General features: G+C 40.0%; 1 protein-coding gene across 2 annotated transcripts in view; it reads left to right on the forward strand.

Annotated features, from left to right (window-relative positions):
• The first annotated feature begins 224 nt into the window (after positions 1–224).
• Positions 225–20,755, forward strand: part of large2 (LARGE xylosyl- and glucuronyltransferase 2) — a 102,438-nt gene continuing 81,907 nt past the window's right edge. The window contains exon 1 of one of the 2 annotated variants that reach the window (XM_086070623.1): positions 225–651. The gene's annotated coding sequence lies outside the window, so the exon portion shown is untranslated. Of the gene's footprint in view, positions 652–9,763; positions 9,981–20,755 lie in introns of those variants that run through there. The other variant, XM_086070624.1, reaches the window with a different exon arrangement.

The raw sequence follows: 20,755 nt of genomic DNA on the forward strand, positions 1-20,755 counted from the left end.
CACCTCTCTCTACTACAGCGCTATCTCTACACGTGCGCCTGCGTTTCTGTGTTTGTTGGAAGAAAAAGAGAGAGAGAGAGAGAGAGAGAGAGAGAGAGAGAGAGAGAGAGAGAGAGAGAGAGAGAGAGAGAGAGAGAGAGAGAGAGAGAGAGAGAGAGAGAGAGAGAGAGAGGGAGAGAGACCCTGCTATTGGCTGAGCTTTATGTGAGCGGGTGGGGCTTGTGGGCGAGGCAGTGATGGTTCTGCACGCCTCACCGTTCAGAAATATCTCAGTGGCGATCTGCTTACCGGTCACCGGATGATGAATAAACACTGAACCAAAGACTGTTTAAGACAGAAGCGTCCACTTTGCTCCAACTCAGGCACAGTGTTCCATGCCGGGAAAAATCAGATTTTGAAGCCAGCCTCTTGGTTCCATGCTCTACAGTTTAAGTCAATCTGGTCTGCTGCGGTACCAACACATGTGCGGTTGTGCCTCTCAGTCAAGGGGACGGTTTTATATTTGTGCACAATGTCTGGATTGTAAACAATGCAGCCAGTTCCTGAAATAGTTATTTTAAGGATTTGAACGGGATCTATGAAGCAAAGAAATTTTATGGAATAACCAAAAGGAGCAATACTGGGAGTGCAATTTTTAAACTACAGACAAAGGTGAGTAAGTTTTATTATTTTAATTGTTGTATTTCATTGTAACAGGTAAAGATGCTGCCTCTATTCGAATATTAGTTAAGAAAATGTTGCTCACATTTTCAGAACATACCAAAGTCTGTTTGGATTTGGTTGATTTTGACATATGAGCTATGATTGTGTGTGTAGGTCAGTTACAGTATGTACAGTACGAGGAGCCGAGAGGGTGATGAGGATTACCTCACAAACCAAAATCGGATGTTCTCAGAGTCACTATTCATTTTAAATGATTTTACACACGCACTACTGAAATATTTTTGCTCATACACACACAAATGAAACACTCATATTGCCACTCATATCCACTCTTGAAGTGCTCTAGCTCATACACTACTGGAATGCTTTCATACACAGGACTGAATTTCAGTGTATGAAATGTGTATGAACTGAGTATGAGCGGATTTAAATCTGTAAAGGTGATTAATAGAACGTATGTGGAATGTCACATGACAAAACCGTAAGGGTGGCTGGCGGACTTCCTATGTGCGCAGGGATAACTACAATAACAATAGGCTGATGATATGATGGTTTGAACCCAAATTTGGTATAGTATTGCTGATGTCTTTGGACACCAGTTCAATACATATTATTTATACATATGATCTATGTAAACACTATGGGCTGACTAATTAAAGCAACACTTTTTAACCTGCAAAAAATCTGTTCATGTCTCTTCTGATTAAACATCGAATTACTAGTTAATTAGCGCCTTTGTCATGGCCTGAAGTGGTCTGTATCACTTTTACTATCACTAAGCAACTTTGAGGAGGGTGGCAGGACTCCCCGCAGAAAAAACTACAAATGTGGACTGCGTTACAGCATACGTCACTTACCCCTTTCCCCATCCGTTACAAAGACGGAAGTCGATTTGAACATTAAGTGCAATTGCTGCTGCCGTGACAAAAGCAGGAAAACAAGCGCAAAGTTTTGTCTGAGACCCAGGTACTGTCCACTTTTGGTTATAGGTTTAGGTTATCTTGTAAAACATTCAATAGGGTTCTGTAGCTCTATAGTATTTTCACATCTAAGCACTAAGCAGCAGTTTATGAGGTATATATATATATATATATATTTTTTTTTTTTACAGGTACAAGCTATTGATCGTATGTTTACACTGGTAGGCTTCAAATCTTGAAATAAAAATCGTGACTTCAATGTGTTCAGTTTTCGTGACAACAACATGAGATGAGCTAGCTAGCTAGCACCGGATTACGAGCTATGTTCGTACAATAAATCTTACCTTCATACTAAAACTTCTTTCTTTCTGCCCACTTGGAGTGCTCTGCATGTCAACCAACGTTTAAGCTGTTCCACACGGTGTTTGTATATTGAACCATGTTGAAATGTTCACGCCTGGGACGTCCTCTTCTTCCAAAATGACGCGTAAACTAGTGTGGCTAATCTGTTTGTTCGGAATTGCGGACTTGTGCATGGGCGTCATTTGAGTTCAACCCACTGTCGTTCGCTCAACCAATGAGGTTGAGCTTTAGCCCGCCCAAATCCTCCAGAGCCCGCCCTCTTCTTCTACGAGTACAAATCACGGCGCTCTACAAGTACGAATCAGTTTTGCACCTTTTGTAGCGAGATAAATGGTGCAAAACTCACGTCACTGGACAGCAGCAGAAAAACCACTTGTGACTCTTAGTGGCGACTTCTTTGACTACTCTTTGTCATTTCTACAGGTACAAATCACAACTTTTACAGATACAAATTTACACTTTTTGTACAGATACAAAAAAAATACAAATCATGACTTTTACAGGTACAAATTTGTTTTTACAGATACAAATTTGTTTTACACATACACATTCTTTTTTACAGGTACACATTCTTTTTACAGATACAAACATTTTTGTTACAGGCACACTTTTTTTTTTACAGGTACAAATCACGACTTTTAAGATACAAATTTAGACTTTTTTTTACAAGTTAGTTTTGCACCATATTTACCTCCATAGTGAACTCATAAATACCGCGAGAATACATATTGCGAGAGCAAGGCTGGAAGGCGGCAATCGTCGCCAAAACTAGTCAAGGTAAAACACAACCTTTTTTTGTCTTAAAAAAAGAAAAACCATTGGACTATAGTAAACTCTAGGTGCATTCAATGACCCCGCGCACAAAAGAATGCTTCCCCCAATATTTTGGTGTGAATGTAGCATAAAGTGCTTCTGAATTGTTCCTGTATGCTTGTGTAGCGTTAGTGTAATCCGTTTCCATCGATATCTATTATTTATTTATCCCCCGGACACACCCATTATCATGGGCGGGCCATAGGGGTCCGTGCCCGCCCACCAAGGTTCATTGCTGCTATTGACCTTTTGCACGTGACGTCACAGCTCTCCTGGGAACGCCCCCTCCGGGATGCTGGACGGCAAAAGAGCCACTTGCCTGCATTGTAACCATTGAATCTCGTACAGCGTAAAGTCTTTTATCTAATTGATTATCTCATAAAATGGTCATATCTTGCTGTGCGGTCGGTTGTACAGACAGACAAAGGAGTAAACCAAATGTTTCTTTTTATCACATACCTCCTTTTTTTTTTTTTAAGAGAGAGCTCAGTATTGTTCATTCGGTAATCTTACCGATTCGACATGTCATCATCTTAGCTCTCTCTCTTTTTCTTTTTTTTGTATGTGCGTGAGAATGTGCATGTGCGGGTGTGTAAGTGTGTGCGTGTGAGTGTGTACTCATTAATTCACCTAAAACCTATTAAAGATCCCATACCGTTCACCTAAACAGAATACTTCAGAATCCAGATAGAGTCATGAGGTTGTCAGGAGACCCAAGGAAGGATCAAAGAAAAGAAAGGAAAGTGAAATCCAGCACCGACCAGACACCGGGTGTCCAACCAGAATCTTTCACCAACCCCAGAAACATCTCAATTCCAACAAATTAGGGAGACCTCAAAAGACCAAAGGAAAGACTGAGGAAAGGAAGGAAGGATAGATGAAGCAGAGTGAGATCCACAGACATCAGCCTCCACCGATTCAACAACCAGAGGAAGAAGCAGATTGTGTTTGAATTTCGGTAGATGCTGGTGTGGTGGATCTGGCATGCATGAAAACCTCCACCAGGGAGGGGAGCCGTCGACCCTGGCCAGGACAGAGCAAGCACAACCCCCCCAGGCCATTGGAAGTGAATCTTGAGGAGTTGGTGACTGTAAGGTTTAGTTTGATGTAGTCTGCTCGATCCTGCTGGCAGCAACTGGGTTCCTGACTATAAAAACACAACCATTAGTTACAAATTGCCAAATCCAGAAACAGCAATATAAGTGATCGCGATGTGGTGGGTCTCGCTAACAGGCAGAATTAAGTAACTCGATTTAGATTAAAATATTCTATATACGTAGACCATGTTTCTATAAATTTTGATATTTGGTTTTTATTTGAGGCAGGTATTTTTTCCATTCAAATGTGAATTATGAGGAGGTTAGACCATTGGTCGATATTCAGAGTTTGTTTATTTTTCCAGTTAACAAGAATTGTTTTTTTAGCAATAGTAAGGGCTACAAGTGTAAATTGAAAATATTTACGTGTTAAGTCAGTTGTTGTTAGGTCACCTAGCAAACACAAGTTTGGAGATAAAGGTATCCTACAGTCCAAGATAGCGGAAAGTTTTTCGAAGACTTTAGTCCAGAAATACATAACCGGAGTGCATAACCATAAAGCATGAAAATAAGTGTCTGTAGTGTTTTGTAAACACTGGAGACAAATGTCGAAGTCTGAGAGTCCCATTTTCTTCATCATATATTGAGTAATGTATGTTCTATGAATAATTTTATTTTGGATAAGTTGTAAAATTGTGTGTTTTGTCGTTTTAAATAAGTTTTTACAAACTTGAATCCAAAAGTCAGATTCCGGAGCTGTAGACAAGTCTGTCTCCCATTTCGAGATGGGTAAATAAATTTAATAAGTATACGAAAGTAACTTATATATTTTTGAGAGGTTTTTTGTTGTTGTCGGAGAAAGCTTTGTAATATCTTTAGCTAAAACAGGCGGTTGGAGCGTACCCCGAAGTGTTGGAATTTTTTTCTTTATCATACTTTTAATTTGCAGATAATGTTGGAGCAAGGATGTATATGATATAAACATATTATCTGAGAAAACATGGTGGAGATGTGTAATTCCTTTCTGCTCCCACACACCTAAATAAAACGATTGGTTGTTAAATTGAAAGTCGGGGTTATGCCATAGGGGAGAAAGCCCGCAGGGCTCCACTTGGGCTTTTGTCATTTCTAGTGCCTTCCACCAGGCAGTCAGGGTGGCGGAAATCATTGGGTTTTTAAAACAATTGTGTCGCTTAATCGATGTTGTAATAAAGAGTAAATCTAAAAGTCTGAGGTTATTACAATCCTTCTGTTCTAGTTCCAGCCAACAGTTAGTATCTCTGTTGGGTTGTGCCCATAGAATGATAGATTGTAGCTGGTTAGCTATAACGTACTGCATAAAATTTGGTGCCTCTAGACCTCCTTTGGATTTACTTTTCTGAAGAGTAGATAGACTCATCTTTGCTTCTTCTTTTTTTTTCAGTAAAATTTTGTAACGGCCGAGTCCAACAACTCGAACCAGTTAGACGTAGGCTTAAATGGAATCATTGAGAACAAATAATTTATTTTGGGTAAAACTTTCATTTTAATGGTGGCTATTCATCCTATTAGAGAAATAGGAAGATTATTCCAGCGCTCCAAGTCACTATAAATGCTATCCAGAAGTGGAGTAAAGTTTAAATTAATTAAACCAGTTAATTTAAGTAATATTTTTATGCCTAAATATTTTAAATTGCCTATAGGAAATGAGTAGTGTGGGTCCTGGCTTGCAGGGTTCCATTAATTTTCTGTAAATACTTCCCCTAACAAAATAGCAGGTTTTCTAAATAAAGTAAAATATCATCGGCATACAGATTAATTTTGTGTTCTGTTACCTCAGAGTGAATTCCTTGAATCCTTCTTTCTTGGCGTATAGCTAATGCAAGCGGCACAATAAATATTGCAAATAATAAAGGGGAGAGTGGGCATCCCTGTCTTGTGCCTCTCTGTAGAGTAAAACTCTGAGATATAATCCCATTAGTAGTAACTGTAGCTTTAGGAGAATCATATAATACTGATACCCAGTGAATAAATGACTTCCCAAAGCCACATTTTTTTTAAAACAGCAAAGAGGAAGAACCAGTTAACTTTGTCGAAAGCTTTTTCTGCATCCAACGATATAATAACTGCCTTTTTATCATGCCGCTGTGACATGCTAATAAGGTTAAAGAGCCTCCTAATATTATTAGTAGAGTGACGACCTTTAATAAAGCCTGTTTGTGTTATGTTCTGTCTTAGTTATGTATGTTGTTATTTTTCCTGCAAACTTTTCATATGATCTGTTAGTGGGGTAGCTGAGCATGGAGGTGCACACCTGTGGGCAATTTGTTCCTTGTTTTAAGGCTCCCCCAGCATACCAGCAGGTTGCTGGATAATTCTGTTTGCAGTGGGCATTCTGTTTTTTGTCTTCTTGGGTTGCAGTCTGGTCCTCCCGTTTGTGGCAGTGAGTTTGTTTTGTCTTGCATTATTCATGATTTGATTGTACTTTGTAATTTATTCTCCTACCCAATTGGTAGCACCTTTTGTTTGTTTGCCTCTTTAGTTGTTTTGTAATAGACTATTTGAGTTTTCTGACGTATTGTTGCTGCTTTAGGAACCAACTGATCACAAACCATAACAGTTTGGTCGCTATGAATGGTTGTTGAGATTACTGTTTCTAGTCTAGATGCGAAAGCCTTAGCGATAATTTTAATATCAGTGTTAATTAGTGAAATCGGTTGGTAACTTGATTGAAGGGTGGCGTCTTTTTCTGGCTTTAATAAAAGTTTAATTGCTGCTGTATTCATGTTGGGACGTATTTAACGATGAGTTTTAATTTCTGTTACTCCTCTTAAGAATAATGGAGCAAGCATTAACCAAAAGTGTTTAAAAAATATAGCCGGATAACCATCCGGGCCAAGTGCTCTGCCATTAGGCATACTATCTAGAGCACTGTACAGCTCGTATATAGTAAGTGGCGCATCTAACATATCTTTATATTCAGTAGTTAACTGAGGTATATTTAAGCTACTGAGGAATGCCTCAATATGCTCAGGGTTAGGCTTGTTAGTTTCTGAGTATAGGTTGCGATATTAGTTGTAAAAAATTTGATTAATTTATTCTGGTGATTGTGTGCATTCACCAGTTGTCCCTTTAATAGTCGTTATAAGAGATTTTTCCCGATTGCGTTGAAGTTGGTTTGCAAGAAATGTACCTGATTTGGTATTATATTCAAAGTTGTTGTATCTCAATTGTTGTATTATAAACTCTGTCTTTTTAGATAACATATCGTCTAACTGTATTTTTTTATTTTGTAAGTCAGTCCATATTTGGTTATTTGGGTTTATTGCGTACTCATCCGTCAGTTGTTTAATTTTATCTTCCAAATCTTTTTCTAATATTTGATCCTGTTTATTTTTATAAGATGAATATGAAATAATTTTACCTCTAATTACCGCTTTCCCAGCTTCCCAGAGAAGAGATGGAGATAAGTCTGGAGAGTCATTTATTTCCAAAAAGTCTGCCCACTCTCTTCTTATAATTTTGTCAAACTCTACGTCATTTAGCAGTGAGATGTTAAAACGCCATGTCGGGGGTGGTTTAAAGGTATAATCAACTTGCAGGGTAAGGGAGACTGGTGCATGGTAGCTAATAATAATAGGATGTATTTTTGTACCAATTTTATCAGCAATAGAATTATTTGTAAGAAAAAAATCTATTCTTGAAAAAGACTGGTGCACAGCGGAAAAGAAGGTAACTTCCTTCTTAGTTGGGTTTTTAAGTCTCTTTAAGCTGTCGACAAGGCCAAAATCATCCATATATTCCCCTATTAATTTAGTTGATTGTAATTGCCTTATACATGTTGTATTATTAGAACGATCTATTAATGGATTTAAGACTGTGTTAAAGTCTCCTCCAATAATAATAGTAGAGTTCGCTGCTAAATCAAACAGCTGAGAGAAAAATTCATGGAAAAAGGCCGGATCATCATTATTAGGGGCATATAAATTACCAAATGTATATAGTTTATTAAATTCGTTATTTGGGTTTATTGCGTACTCATTCGTCAGTTGTTTAATTTTATCTTCCAAATCTTTTTCTAATTTTTGATCCTGTTTCTTTTTATAAGATGAATATGTTATAATTTTATATCTAATTACCGCTTTCCCAGCTTCCTAGAGAAGATATGGAGATAAGTCTGGAGAGTCATTTATTTCCATAAAGTCGGCCCGCGTTCGCTATTTAATTCAAACAGACGCCTGTTTGCAGCATTTTTTTGCTTGCGTAACCACAACATCCTATTTCGGCCATATTCTTTCGGCTTTAATTTTGTTTTGGCCGAAAATTTGCGGTGGCTGAATATTCGTTGCATCACTAATATATATATATATATATATATATATATATATATATATATATATCTGTTCTCAACTCTGTCTTGTCTGTTCTCTGTCTTGTGTGCGTTTGGGTCCTAACACCACACCTCACGTTTGGAAGATGGTGTACTATTGTTCAAATAAAAAAAGAAGCAATGCTTACTTCGAGTTGTTTATTGCATCTCCCAGCTTACTCTGAAACTAATATTACAGCTCAGTAGACATGGTGCTCTTCTGTGTTTCATCATTAATCATTATGTCTGTGTGTATTATAATGTCCCCTGGTGGCCAAGGTCCACCCACCACAATAAGCAGTACTGTGCCCATTGAATTATTATGATGCACAAAATGTTTAATTGTTTACAGTCTATTAAATTATGTAAGTACAATACTGTAAGGTGCTATTTCTCTTATTAAAACAGGCCAGGCAGAGAGGTGACAGTTTGTTTGACTGGAACAACTGTGTGTGGGGAGGGTGGGAGTGCAATGTCATATAACTGTCACACTGATGTCACACAAGTCACTTGCTGCAGGAGTTGAATACATGTGGCATGAATTATGCATTTGGATTAGGTTCACATCTAAAAACGGTAACCACAGTTTTTATATGCAGTGCTGCAACATGACGACACACATGAGCTACTGTTTTACTCACCATTCGTCCAGACTCACAAATATTTCTGTGTGCACGCATACTTGTGTGTTTGTTTGAGGAAGGGATGCAAACGTTATATCGCAGAGATCAAGTTAGAATCTGAAAAAGTAAAACTACAAAATACAAACCGTTTATCGTCTTCCTTCACAGCTCACATGCAAGTCACACCACATTTACTCCTTATGAGTGGAAAAGTGGGAAGTCACCACTGGCTTTAGATTCTCTTTGTAAAAAAGCCATTAAGACAGCATGTCACCATATTATACCTATTATCAACCCGTATATTGTGCATCTATACACCATCTATACACTACTGCAAAAAATAGGCAATTATGCAGTTACGTTAATTCAAATCACAGGTTTATCACATGTATCTAAATAAATAAATAAATAAATAAATAAAACCATTGTAAAACGTAACAACAACAACAAAGCAACTTTATGACAAATGACAATGTGCATGCTGATACTGGAGTTGTGCTGCTTTAAATATGACCCCCCATCATGTTTAGCACTGAAACTGTTCGTTTTGGCATGTTGATTGCCATTATATTTGAAGTGATTTACACTCATGCCACCAATCACTCATGAAGATAGCTGTAGTCTATAACAGGGTTTGGAACCCCCAGACACTGGCGGAGCCAAAGGCGAGGCCGCAAATGCTTAGTTGCATTTGTGAAATAAAGTTGTTTAAAATAAAAGCGTCACTTTTTTTTTTACATTTGTTATTAGTTTTATTTTATTCTCTGTTATGTAACCCTGGTATTGTCTGTTTAGTGTTTACATGTATTTAGTGTGGATGTGCTCCTCTCCACACCACACCCTACACAAGGAGAGGGAAATATTAATAAAGCCTGGCTATGGCCTTAATCAGTACCCAACAAGTAGCTCTCACTTTCAAAACAGTCGGTGCCTTTGCCATTTAAAAGCCACAATTGGTAGTGTCTAGCAGCGAGTGGGGGATGTCTCCTGCAGAGTAAAGTGAATAGAGGATTAGGAAGAGGAGGTACTGGAGTAGGGTTGGGGAGGTGTCTGCTCTTCCATGCGCGGTCTTTTGTCCTTCTTTCATAGTAAAATGAGTTACAAAAGAGTGTTACTTTGGCTGTTGGCACAGAGGAAAGGAAGGCGCAGAAGCTGCTGAAGAGGAGCATATTTCAGTTGCTATAGCCTTCAACATCAGCCACAATACTCGAAGGTAAAGTGTTTGACGAGTCGCTGCTTATCTCATTTTTTCCCCGTGCTTATTTTATCCTATGTCTGAGTTATTTCAAGATTCAATGCGTACCAAGTCACACACTAAAGATATATGTTCCTATTCATCAAGATTTGGGGAGTTCACTGTACGTTTTGTATTCATAGTTCTTTGGTTGGATATACACTGATAGGAGTAAACTGCATTATAAATTCTCACCATAATTTGAGTCATGCTTGAAGGACCAAACTGAATTCCAAGATGATAGTCGTCATCCGCTCTGTTTTACCTCTGCTTTTACTGTTGAAATACTATATGCTTGATACATTCATGATGAGTCAGCATTTTTCCGTGTCATCTGTGTGTGTGATTGTGAAGACATTTCTGATGAATGGCAAATGGAATGAGCAACACCAGCAAAATCCTATATTTCTTCAGATGCTGAGTCAGGGTGTGGGCCAGGAATTGACTGAGATAAAGAAGGCTGAAGAGAGACTTAAATATTTCAGAAGGAGCAAGGTTTTTCAGAAGGCAAAGAACGAGGCCTGAAGAGACTTTTACAAATAATATAAGTATGGATATTGGATAGTTATATAGATATGTAATAGTACACGTCAAGTCAAGTGTTAACAATTGTAATGTGTCAATCAGAAGACATGTTTTGTGCTCATGTGCTCAATTGTGTGTTATGCAGTGCATAGAGTTGACCCTTCTTGTAAGATAACAGCCCATAATATTTGTCATTCAAATATTTGTCCAAAATGAGTGTCCAGCAGTGATTTTATTTTTATTTTAAGGAAGACTCAACGAGCACATAAGTAACCCCCTGCTCAGTTTGTGCCACCAACTGTGTCATGTTTTGGGTTCTGTTTTCCTTGTGTGTCTCCCTTGGTCTTGTTTAAGTGTGATCCTGCCCTTCCTCGTGTGATCCAATCAGTGCCCTCAGCCACTTGTGTCTTGCCCCAGGTGTGTCTTGTTGTGTCGTTAGTGTCTGTGTATTTAGTCTGCTGTCTCCCCTCTGTTTGTGTTGGTTCATTGTTTTTCCCCATGTTATGCTGCCCGTTTTTGCCTAGTCTTTTCCCCATGTCATGCTGCTCGTTTTTGCATTGTTGTTTCCCCATGTTTTGGTTCTAGTTTTGGTTTATCTTGCAATTTGGAAGATCACCATTTGTTTGTAGTAATTAAAATCCCTTTTTTGATTGAACCTCTGCCTCCTCGCCCTGTCTTCCCGCATTTGGGACCACGATCAGACCCAGCGGGAAGCTCCCAACCAGGTCTGCCGGCTCCGCGGCGGCCCCAAGTCCCCCAACCAGGTCTGCCGGCTCCGCGGCGGCCTCAAGTCCCCCAACCAGGTCTGCCGGCTCCGCGGCGGCCTCAAGTCCCCCAACCAGGTCTGCCGGCTCCGCGGCGGCCTCAAGTCCCCCAACCAGGTCTGCCGGCTCCGCGGCGGCCTCAAGTCCCCCAACCAGGTCTGCCGGCTCCGCGGCGGCCTCAAGTCCCCCAACCAGGTCTGCCGGCTCCGCGGCGGCCTCAAGTCCCCCAACCAGGTCTGCCGGCTCCGCGGCAGCCTCAAGTCCCCCAACCAGGTCTGCCGGCTCCGCGGCAGCCTCAAGTCCCCCAACCAGGTCTGCCGGCTCCGCGGCAGCCTCAAGTCCCCCAACCAGGTCTGCCGGCTCCGCGGCAGCCTCAAGTCCCCCAACCAGGTCTGCCGGCTCCGCGGCAGCCTCAAGTCCCCCAACCAGGTCTGCCGCCTCCGCGGCAGCCTCAAGTCCCCCAACCAGGTCTGCCGGCTCCGCGGCAGCCTCAAGTCCCCCAACCAGGTCTGCCGGCTCCGCGGCAGCCTCAAGTCCCCCAACCAGGTCTGCCGGCTCCTTGTAAAATGGCACTGTCCAAGAAGAGGTGTGGCACCTGTATGAATTGTTGTTTAGCTAAATGCAATAACAACAAACTCTGAAAAACAAATCAATACCAGGAATTCTCATCCTTTCTGGTACAGGAAGATATAATTGCCAAGAGAAAGGCACCAAGTACAAACAATTGGCAGCTGCACAAAGCAAACAAATAATTATTTACACAGTAGGCTAAACCTAGATTGACAGGCTGTGGCAGTTTTAGGACTCAGACGCAGAGATAGGGGTTTGAGGCCAAGGCAAATATTTATTAAACAAAAAAACTCCTCGTTTAGAGGGAAAAAACAAAGGCTATTAAAAGTTAACTAAAGGCGCTCCAAAAAGGGAGGATGTCTAAACTACAAACAAAACAATATAATTCCTAAACAAAACCATACTGTGGCTATACAAAAATACAAACCAAAGTTATGACTAGATACAGGACAACAAGGCTGAGGACTATGACTGGCTTGAGTGGCTCTGACGAAAACACTTAGGCACAAGACAGGGGAGACGCAGACCATTTAACACATGAGGGTAATGGGAAACAGGTGGACACAATCAGGAATCAGGGTTGACACTGACACCACACGAGGAAGGGCAAGTGACCTGAAACGAAAGGAGTCAGAATTTTCAAAATAAAACAGGAAATGACAAGACAACCTCACCGCGGTGTGACATAGATTACAGATCTCATGTTAACAACTTCTATATAATTACCTTTGATTGCTGTGAATCTCAAACTTAAGTGTGATCAAATAGCAAGAGAGGAGTGGTGATTGAATAGGTTAATCTATATGTAAATATCAGCGCAAACGGTTGGAGGACTACAGTTGGCTTCAGAGTTCATCTTGTGATAATATAAGCTCAGGCAAAATGTAGTGTCTTACCTTGACAATGAGAAATATAAGAAAAAATCCTGATGGATTCTTTATAAATGTGTCTCAAAAATCAAGTTTCAGTATAATTTTTCCAATACTATATATGTGAATCTCGCAGTTGGTGTGACCTCATGATCATGTAATCTCGTGTGGCAACGCACGGGCCATCTTGAAAACAGGGTAAGCACTTCTTATATTTCAGATGTGTTTTGTCTATTTTTTTTTTCAGCAACAATAAAAAGATACGATTTTAAATGCTACCAGTAGGTCCAAAATCAAATACGAAGAACTGCGGATGCGGCTTTGAATTCTTCCTACTGCAGCGGTACAACCCGCGACACAGCAAATTTAATCCATTCGGACGGGCAACAAAGAGAAGTTCAACGCCTTTGTAATTCAGTTCTCGACAACAGCAACAGCAACAGCAAGCACTTGCCCCCTTTTTGTAAATGACATTGTGTTGCTATTGCACAGTGACGTCATAAACGCCCAGATGTCAGACTGCGAGAATGGCCTCCTTTTAGAAAGGGAGAAAAAGCGGGCCGGGAGTTATTGACCGACCGTTCCGCTATATATATTTTTTCAATATTTTTTTTTTATTGCTAAATTTTCAATGCATTCAAAAACAAAAACAAAAACAAAAATAATTTAGATAGCACAATGTCCCCTATATTAAAAGATGGAGAGAAAAAAATAAAAAAGACCAAAAGTTGATAACATAATTTGAGAAACAATGTTCATTCATTATTAAACGCTGTTAAGTCAACAACATTTAGGCAGCTTCCTGTTTTCTTACTTGAAACCAAGTCACATAACGTCTGGCCACTACTTAGCTTACTGATGCTAACTTTACAATCTACTCAAGGTGACTCACGGACTTTATCTCTTCCGTGATGCTGACAGGCATGTGAAAGAAATTAAAGAACGTTACACAAAACCAAATATTGGGCTGAAAACAGACAATGTCAATCCAAAAGATGTGTTTGCATGCACAGGAATTACACTGAATAACACGACTTCCTGTGCATTGATCACCGCCAACTCAGACTTCTGACTGTGCCACATGTGCAAGGTGCCCCAGTGTACATGTGCTAACTACGTGACACACTTCCCACGCAAGAACATGTATATGAAATGCATGCAAATTAGTCAATGGTTTAGCTGCCTAAATAATAAAGATTAACATATTATTTATCTTAAAGAATAAATCACCTTGTGGCATTTCTACATGTTTAATAGGCATTTATATTATTTATTGATGAGTGTGTCTTTTTGCAAAGGTCTAACGTTGAACAGCGAGAGGCGCTTTGTGCATTTTTATCTGGTAAAGATGTTTGTGCTTTTTTTTTTTTCTAAGATGAGACCAAAGACGACATTTTCATCCGTTGCCGTGATTGGTCAAAGCAAAGATGCACAAGATGCTGCATCATCCAATCAACTCGTAGTATTATACAGAATGTCCCTCCTTCCAGATTGATAATGTGAAGAATTCCCTTGAGTGAATCACAATTATCAATCTGGCTTGTGAGGTTAAAAAATACATGGAATGAGAGGGACCCTCAGTTCTTTTTTCAAGGCTTTGCATCATTGTGCACTTGCCGAAAGGTGAGTCATCGACGGGAAGTGACAATTAACGGAAGTGCCCAGCTCTGGCTATTGACTGCATGCATGTAAACGTAGTCATAGATGCACGATTGGAGTCTCCAATTGCCCACGTCACTTGTGGCTGATCCCCAAGGGCAGACCTTGCAGTTCACCTGTATGAGTTCAATCTCATCCCTTGGAACCAAGCGAGTTCATTTGCTTCAGGAATGTCTAGCATGTGTGCGCATCCACCGCCCAGATATTAATGGCATTGAGAGAACCAGCTCCAATTGTCCGGGAGTCTGTTACATTGCATCCCACAATGGTGCATAATGGTGCAAATGCCCCTTTACTCCCAATACTACCTGTGCAAAGTTTAGGAAAATACCAAAAGAGAGAAAACTCCACCTAATTGCATAGTGAGACTGTGCTTTTTGCTATATTGCGCTGGGCATGAAAATGGGCCCTTATCTTACCTGGATAAATAAAGGTTAAATAAATTAAATACATGAATTCATTTACAGCTCTTTTTAAATACAAAGTATGAAGCACTTGATATCTTATATTGCGGAACTGTATAGAATTTAGCTGAAAACAAAAGAAAAGAGATTACACACAATCACAGAGGGCAGGGCTCCCTTTAGGATGGATGGATCTCCGCCGCCACCCAGGATGTAAAGCAACGTTAATGGTTCGTGTTAGTTCACAGAATCGATTTATTTTCTTTGAGCCACCGGCAGCCTGTTGGCACACAAACTACAGAAACCCTCCCACTATCAACTGTTTACCCCCCTGTGGTGTGGGTGTGTGACCCTTCACATTCCCTGTATCCTTCTTGATTTGAATGCAGATAAAGCTTTGACATGCAGGGCCGGGGTTTTTCTCAGAACTATGCTGGGAATAGAGCTTGGGGTGCGATTTTACAGAATTTTAAAAAGCATTGTGTGACCTATGTTATCAACAGTACAGTATTTGGCAGCAGACAGATCAAATAAATAATGTAAAATAATGACATCCAGGTCAATTCTGTGTACAAGTTGCATTGCTCAGCTGAGGATTGCTTGCGAAATTACAACTTTACATGTTACGACTTCGGTCGTCTGATTAATTGATCCAACATTACTTATTTTTTTACTTTACAAGATCATCTCACGGGCTGGATTAAACCCCTTGGTGGGCCTGATCCAGTCCGCGGGCCGTACGTTTGAAACCCCTGCCTTTGTCCATTATCTTTTTCCAAGGAAATTTGCCTCAAGGTATGTGCATGTAAGTGTTTATCTGACACAACGTGGTAGTTTTAGAACCCAGACGCAGAGATAGAGGTTGAGGCTGAAGCAGCTTTTATTAAACAAAACAAAAGCTCCTCATTGAGAGGGAAAAAACAAAAGCTATTCAAGGTTAAACTAAAGGCGCTCCAAAAGGGAGGAAGTCTAAACTACAATCAAAACAAAATCATTACTTAACTAAAACAATACTGTGGCTATTCAAAGTTACAAACCAAAGTTCTCTCAAGGGACAGGGCAACAAGGCTGTGGACGGTAACTGGCTTTAGTGGCTCTGACGAAAACACTTAGGCACAAGACAGGGGAGACGCAGACCATTTAACACATGAGGGTAATGGGAAACAGGTGGACACAATCAGGAATCAGGGTTGACACTGACACCACACGAGGAAGGGCAAGTGACCTGAAACGAGAGGAGTCAGAATTTTCAAAATAAAACAGGAAATGACAGGACAACCTCACCGCGGTGTGACATTATCATGGCAAGATAGTAATCTACTACTGATCTACTTGTTCAAGTTATTAATATAGTCATTAACTCTTTGACCGCCATAAACGTTATAAAACGTTTAGTATAAACCTACGGAAGGGCGCCGAGGACGTTAAAAGACGTTCACTATGTTTTTTTGGGTTTTTTTTGGAAACGGGTGGATGAAAGCCTTGGGCAGCTGTGCTGAAAGTATCAGGCAGATCTAGTTAGTATAATGACTCGTTTTGGCCCCTAGATGGCAGCGATGATTCTTTGCACAAGGTTGGGTGGCCCGCCCACCGTGGGCGTCAGTAGAAGACGTGAGGCGGAGCTAGAGTGTTGAGGAGACAATGGCTGATGATGCAACAATGGTTGATGAAGCAACCGGTTGCAAGCAGCTCACGCTTGAGCATTTTTTTCAAAGACGGAAAGCATCGATCAATACTAAAAAGCGCATTGATGTCGACGATGATGATGACGCCAAAGTTGGAAGCCTTGACGCGACCGTTATGATCACGTAGTAAGCCTCTCCGGCTAGCGCTGCTAACGCCGGAAAACGCGCACAATAACCGACCGGGTACTTCTACACAAGCGGACATTCGATCGGGCGATGGAGAGTTGTCGAAAAGCATCGACCAATGCACATTGATGATGATGATGATGATGGTGAATCCCGAGGTTGACGCCAGAGTTGGACGCCACAGTTGGACGCGGCCTTTATTCTCACGTCATAAAGCCTACCGGCTAGCGCTGCTAACGCCGTAGCTGCACAAGCGGACATTTTGTCGGACAATGAAGTCCCCGAGTCCAATGCATATTCATCGGAAGAGCGGGTACAGTCTGATCACGGAGAAGACACTGGTTCTGGACTACGATGCCACCATGAATGGAGTGGATAAGATGGATCAGAACATCTCTTACCACCCGGTATAGCAACTGAAGGACATGAGGAAGCCAGACGTAACACCACCGTAACGTAACCGTAGCATGATCCTGATATTAGACTTGATGGCAACACACACTGCAGTATATACTTGCTATTCCCCGGAAAAAACGGCCTGCAAGAAAGTGTAGCTTCTGCACGCGAAGAGGCAATCTGTTGTGCAAATGCTGTTGCGTCTCCTTACACGCAGGGGAGTGTTACACAAAAAGAAAAACTGTCGTTGAAACATCCACATATTTGTAAATAGCACCACAGTTGCACACATTTGTAAATAGTTTGCCAAATTGTTGTCAAATTGTTACACTGTTGAATGTAAATAAACGTATTTTGCTATCAAAAAACACTTTCATTCTTGGTGGTAGTGTTTTATAGAAGTAAAGCACTATTTCGGTGTTTGTGGCATCATTCATGGACAAAAAGAAGTGTAAAATTCACTAGAGTGCATGAAATAATATCGTTTCACTAAAAGCTTGATTTCTCCGTATTTTGGTCCAAAACAAGCGAAATCGGGGGAAACTAACCATTTTCTATTGTTGATTACTAAAGAACGGAATAAGGTAGAAACAAACTTTTTTTTTCTGATGAAAGATGAAAGTTCAATCTTTCATTTGGTAGTATGTGTTTCCATAGTCCAAACAGAACATTTTCTGTGGACCTTGAAAGATCAGTCAAAATGCTTAAATCGGCTGGCACTGACGGCATCCCTTTTCTGAAAACGTCTGGCAGTCAAAGAGTTAAATATATGACTACGATAATAACAGATAAACGCTTTCAGTGGGTATTTTTCAGTTTTTCTTGCCTTTAATAGAAATCTCACGAGATGTGGTGTTTACAGCCCATTGGCAACAGAAGATATCAGATATATTCCGATATAAAATCCAAAGAAATACACACCAGATCGCATGGCTGGTATATCTGTAACAAGTGTTATACACCACTCAGTATTCAAAAGTATTCAGCTAGTAGGACTGCCTCATACAAGTAGTCTATACAGTATAATGTTCAGTCACACTCCTGTGAGCAATGAAAGCAATTGTCCAGAGAATTTGATACAAGCGACAGCCAATCATGCAACTAGATCCAAGGGAGAGTAGGGAATATTTGCACACCAACGCGTAGATATTGACCTATACAGCTAACTAGGGGAATTATAATATTAGAATTATGTCCTGTAATAGTGTACAAGTACAAGGCATCAATGCCCAACATGTATCAGTACATGTATATGTATAATCGTTTTTTTTATTTTTTTTATAGCAGTAGTCCCCTCATATATACAATGTAAATTCAAAACAGTGTTCCGATCAGTCTCAGGGCATTGAATATGCAGTTCATCTATAGAGATTATGGGTACAACTAAGCTATTGTTAGAGTAGAGAATATTTGTATTCTACTCTTTGCGTGTTCAATTAACTGAATGGTGAGATTCTGGTGAAGTCCCTTTGCAAAGGTATCATTAAAACAGAAGCTTCTGATGACAACAATTGACGACACTCAAACCGTGTTCTATCAGATTGTGTGTCCTCTCTACTCCGGCACATCATTATTTATTGAAAAGTGGGTGAATACGAAAAGTATCCTCCCTTAGCCCACAGTACATTTGTTTACAACTCAGTAAATACCAGAAAATCCCTCTGTACTCCCTCTCCGAGTTCCCATAGGTATAAATCAGATTAGAGAAAAACAATCATACATCATCCTGTCTCTTCCGACAGGTACCAGACTACACTCCCTTCAAAATAGCAGATGGAAGAAACCCGTTGCCCCTCTCCTCTCATAAATCTGAGACAGATAAGAATACAATACTTATTCATTGAGCCATACTGAGTTAACATAATTATACCTACATCTACACAGCTATAACTAAATTCAAAATGGTTAAAATATAAAGTAAAGCAGTAAAAATGTTAACAAAGTTAACACTATGAACACAATTATTTGGACATTTGCATAGTGTGTGCGTGTGTGCCCTGACTAATCTTTTTGATTGATGTGCTGTGCATGTCGCTTTACATGACCTGTAAGAATTGTAATGAGGACAGCACATAACACAGTGTCCTCCCCTGTCATAGTGTCTATAGAGAATGACCTGACAAGGCCTTATGGGCACTCACCCACAATAACGTGTTGTTCTCCCACTCCAAATCCAATAACCTTCCACTGAATCCTATCTCTGACTAGACACATTAGGAACATTTGAGGTCATGTAATTTGCTTAAAAGGTCATCTACTTCGCTCAAAGGAAGGCGTGCCTTAGCTTCACTTTTAATTAGTTTGTATTCTCATAAGCTGCTACTCTGGCCTCAATCAGGATCGTGACACTAAAGAGACTGACTATAGGAATATACACGAAGAATATCAGATGGGAATCATAATTTGTAAAATAATCTTAATTGTCAATATTTTATAGGATTGGTGAAGGAGACTTTTTTGGTCTCTTACAGCGGGGGCCCCCAACCACCACTCGGTACACATTTGGTACCGGTGTTGGTACCAGATGTGATCTGGCTGCCACGCTACAGGATTGGCTGGGAATTGTCAGGTTATCGTCAAACCTTTTCAACTAAAGAAAATATTAAAGATGTCATTTAAATAAAAAAAAATGTATGGACTGAAATTGTAAAAAAGTAAATAATCCTAAGAATATAAAAGCAAGATAAATTGAATAAATAATAAAATAGATTGAATAAATGATAAATACGCACATTCATTTACTGAGATGTGAGAAATATTGTCCGTTTAGATTGCTAATGTGTTGCTATTATCATTAAGACTGTTTTTGTGATGTATTGTGATTTATGAAAGTAAACACATCTGACTCGCGCATTTCGTTAGCGATGCTGTACTGACGTCATCGGCAAGAGCGAAGGCGCTTCAATCTATTTTATTATTTCTTCAATCTTAAAGTATCCTGCTTTTATATTCTGTTTGATCCTCACCCCTGGTGTCGAAGTGTCCTTGAGCAAGACATCGAACCCCGATTTGCTCCCAGTGGACCTGGTAGCGCCTTACATTGCAACAGCCGACCACCATTGATCCTATCCCGTTTAGTATTTACCATGAAATGTTCCAAACAGGTCTTTCCCAGTCTTTTATTGCCCCTGTTCCAGCTTGTTTGGACTGTGTTGCATGTTTTAAATAGGTTCAAAATAAGAGAATATTTGCACACACAAAACCCCCCCAAAACAAAACAATATTGTTCATATTCTGAAACAAACACTATATTGCCTGAAGGAAAGTAGGCCGATTCTCATTTTAGGCCTTTTACGCTGCCAGACGAATCACATTGATTTTATTTTCCATGCACTGAATCTCATAATCATCAAGCAGCACAGATCATGTTGCTTCACAGTCGTACAGTTTGGATTATGTAATGTTGCTGCTGCTCCTGTAGTTAAAAAAATGTGACAAAATGTTAATTTTATTAGTTACTTATTGAATTCTAACAGCAGCCATCAAGGTTACTGTATGTGTCACTGCAAGACCCAAAATAGCAGCATAGCTCATAACAGCTGATGTATAGACATCAGACTTCCAGTAATAACTGCTATTTGAACTAAATTGCTAGGGCATTCTTTGCTTTTGCCGATCAATTCTATGAAAACAAGCAAGGCAGCATGAGGGTAGGCTCACATTTACGGCAATCTTGTGCGCTGTGTAAAATAGGATATTGATTTGTCTATGAGTATGTACTCTGTGGAGTTAACGATGGACTAACAGAGCTTGAAA

Source organism: Leptonotus elevatus, chromosome 3 (assembly GCF_054856555.1).
Source record: "Leptonotus elevatus isolate MCC_2025b chromosome 3, RoL_Lele_1.0, whole genome shotgun sequence".
Lineage (NCBI taxonomy): Eukaryota > Metazoa > Chordata > Actinopteri > Syngnathiformes > Syngnathidae > Leptonotus > Leptonotus elevatus.